Genomic DNA, 4,148 nt, shown 5'->3' on the forward strand with positions numbered 1-4,148 from the left:
TAGGATTCTCCAGGCAAGAACACTGGAGTGGGTTGCCATTTCCTTCTCCAATGCATGAAAGTGAAAAGTGAAAGTGAAGTCGATCAGTCGTGTCTGACTCCTTGCAACCCCATGGACTGCAGCCTACCAGGCTCCTCCATCCATGGGATTTTCCAGGCAAGAGTACTGGAGTAGGGTGCCATTGCCTTCTCCAATGAACCTAGACAGCATATTAAAAAGCAGAGACATTACTTTGCTGACAAAGGTCCATCTAGCCAAAGCTATGATTCTTCCAGAGTCATGGATGGATGTGAGAGTTGGACTATAAAGAAATCTGAGCCCCCAAGAATTGATGCTTTTGAATTGTGGTGCTGGAGAAGACTCTTAAGAATCCCTTGAACTGCAAGGAGATCTAGCCAATCCATCCTAAAGGAAATAAGTCCTGAATATTCATTGGAAGGACTGATGCTGAAGCTGAAGCTCCAATACTTTGGCCACCTGATGCAAAGAACTGACTCACTAGAAAAGACCCTGATGCTGGGAAAGATCGAAGGCAGGAGGAGAAGGGGACAACAGAGGATGAGATGGTTGGGTGGTATCACCAACTCGATGGACATGAGTTTGAGCAAGCTCTAGGAGTTGGTGAGTCACAGGGAAGCCTGGCATGCTGCAGTCAGGGCGTTGCAAAGAGTTGGAGTGACTGAGCGACTAAACTGAACCGAAGTCAATGAGAAATCGATATTAGACATTATTTCTTTCCTATTTGACTGGAAGAAGTGACATGTGGGTAGCATATTCTAAACTCCCAACAGAAAAGATCTATTACAAATGACAGTACATTTCTGGAAAGGTTTCTCTTCTAATGATGTATTAGTTAAAAATTCCTTTTAAAACCCTTTCTCAAACTCTTTGCATCTTATTTTTAAAATGTAAAACTTACTTAAAGTAATTGCTTCAAAAGCTTCTTATTCCAAACATTTGTCAAATTAAATAAATATGCATACTTTGAACAAAAATTATAGGTAAAACATTAGGACAAAGAAGGAAAGTGTTTTCCAAGTACTTGAACTGCCTTCTCATTAGCATTGATTTTCCCAGGTTAAGTCAAAAGAAGGCAGCTGCAAGTATGATGGCAGGACTCTGGAAATGTTATTGATTTCAAGGAGCTGACCAGATCATCAGATCTGTGTCCATAACGGGTATTCTGAACAAGGCTTAAAATTGAAAAAGAGAGAGAGATAGAGGGACATAAAAATAGAGAGAGTGAGAGCTATAGAAATAGAAAGAGAATTGAAAGAAAAAGGAAGACAGAATTTGAGAGACCTTCCTGTGAACCATTTCACAAGCCACCCCTAGTTCCAAGAATCTGCCCAAGCAACACTGTGACCACTCACACCATGGGACAGAAGAGAGGTGTGTGCAATAGACCAGATTGCCTTGTGACATTTTCCCTGCTCAGATATGTTTGCTTGGGTGTCCTATCTTATCTTTTACAGCTCATGATATCCCCATGAAAATTTTTAAGGATCTCAGCTTTTCTAGATATCTTGGCTTTTTGGTTTCTCCCTGATTTAAAGCCCCAGTACATCAGAAAAATACTTCATTTAGAGACTCCCAAGTATCAACTGGGGATAAAGAAAAACACTGTAAGACAAACAATGTTTGTTATCTTGCTACCACAGTGCAGCTTTATTGAATAAATAAGAGCATGGTAAATATAGACCTATCAGTTTGTTTAATCCTCAAGGACCTATAACTCTAGATTCCAGTGTTTAAAGAGAAAGTTTGGTGTGCCCACAATTCAATCTGAAACCACTATAACATGGGGAAAAGAGAAAGCAAGGGACATGTCAGTCAGAAACAACCATAGATCCAGCCAGAGACAAGAGTAGCCTTTTCAAAGCTATCACTCAGCCTAGAACAGTGGTTCCCCAGCCCCCGCTGTTGGAGACTCGGCTGCACATTGTAATCAACTAAGGAGCTTCACAAATACTAATGTCTGTATACCTAGACAAAACTATAACTCAAAAATGTACATGTACCCCTGTGGTCCTAGCAGCGCTATTCATAATAGTCAAGACATGGATACAACCTAAATGTCCACCGATAGATGAATGGATGAAGAAGATGTGGTACATATATACAACAGAATATTACTCAGCCATAAAAAGAACAAAACAATGTCATTTGCAGCAATATGGATGCAACTAGAGACCATCATGATCACTAAGTGAAGTCAGAAAAAGAAAGACAAATACCGTATGATAGCACTTATATGTGGAATCTGAAATACGCCACAAATAAACCTATCTACAAAGAAGAAAACAGACACAGAGCACAGACTTGTGGTTGCCAAGGAGAAGAGAGTGGGGGAGAGAAGGACTGGGAGTTGGGGATTAGCAGATGTAAACTATTATATATAGGATAGATAAACATCAAGGCCTTATAGGATAACATGCGAGCATGTTAAGTCGTTTCAGTTGTGTCCAACTCTGTGTAACCCTATAGACTGTAGCCCCCAGGTTCCTCTGTCCATGGGATTCTCCAGGCAAGAATACTGGAGTGGGTTGCCTTGCCCTCCTCCAGGGGATCTTCCTGACCCAGGGATCGAACTCACATCTCCTACGGCCCCTGCATTGGCAGGTGAATTCTTTACTACTAGCACCAACTGGGAAGCCCTACTGTATAGCACAGGGAACTACATTCAATACCCTGTGATAAACCATAAAGGAAAAGAATATACAAAAAAAGAATGTCTATATGTATATGAGAGTCACTTTGATTGATTGACAATCAAGCAGAGATTGATTGACATGACACTGTAAATCAACTATACTGAAGTTAAAAAGAAGAAAAAGTTTTAAAAAATACTGATGCCTGGATCTCATCACCAAAGAATCTACTGCAATAATATGGGATGTGACCTGGGAAACTGGATTTTTAAAAGCTCCCTCAAGTGATTATAATATTAGCAACTAAATTTGAAAATTGCTGGCCTAAAGAATTTCTCATATGATTACATGCCTTTAATGAGTACATCCTAGACCATGAAATGATGTCTAAGGGCATAACTAACAGTGGAAAAGATGGGGGCTTCCAAGTCAAAGAAGAGCTTTGACAATATGTCAAGGGCTTCTGTTGTTATTCAGTCCCTAAGTTGTAGCCAACTCTTTGCAACTTTATTGGCTGTAGCACATCAGGCTCTTCTGTCCTCCACTGTCTCCCAGAGTTTGCTCAAATTCATGTCCATCAAGTCAGTGATGCTATCTAGCCATCTCATCCTTTGCTGCCTTTTTCCTTTGGCCTTCAATCTTTCCCAGCATTAGGGTCTTTTCAAATAAGTCAGCTCTTCACATCAGGTAGGCAAAATACTGGAGTTTCAGCTTCAGCATCAGTCCTTCCAATGAATATTCAGGGTTGAATTCCTTTAGTATTGTTTGGTTTGATCTCCTTACTATCCAAGGGACTCTCAAGAGCCTTCTCCAACACCACAATCCAAAAGCATAAATTCTCCAGCAGTCAGTCTCCTTTATGGTCCGACTCTCACATCCATACATGACTAGAGGAGAAATCATGGTTTTGACTATATGGACCTTTGTTGGCAAAAGGGTGTCTGTGCTTTAATCTGTCTAATGTAATGATGCTAAAGTTGAATAGGAATTTCATGTACAAGGCATTCTTGCAAACATATAATAATAAAATGAAAAGTTGGGAGATTGCCAGTGCCCCCAGAATGGTAGTTTACATGCTGTATGTATGGCATCCTGGAATGGCTTCTCCATGAGAAAATGTGTATGCATCCGCATACCCCCTCTCCTCCTCTAGGGGTGTGAGTACAACATATAAATTTTTACTGCATGTGGCAGTAGAAAGCAGTGGTTTGAAGCATGGGTCTTGGAGTCAGACTGCCTAAGTTCAATTCCAACTCTGGACAAGTTAATTAACCTTTCTGGACCTCAGTTTCCTCATCTGTAAAATGTGGACTATAAAATGATACTTGCCTCATAGGGTAGTCATTAAGCAAATAAATATGCCTAAAAAAACAGTGGAAACAGTGTCAGACTTTGTTTTGGGGGGCTCCAAAATCACTGCAGATGGTGATTGCAGCCATGAAATTAAAAAACGCTTACTCCTTGGAAGGAAAGCTATGACCAACATAGATAGCATAT

The sequence above is a fragment of the Bison bison genome, unplaced genomic scaffold, assembly GCF_000754665.1.
Source record: "Bison bison bison isolate TAMUID 2011002044 unplaced genomic scaffold, Bison_UMD1.0 scf7180017864240, whole genome shotgun sequence".
Lineage (NCBI taxonomy): Eukaryota > Metazoa > Chordata > Mammalia > Artiodactyla > Bovidae > Bison > Bison bison.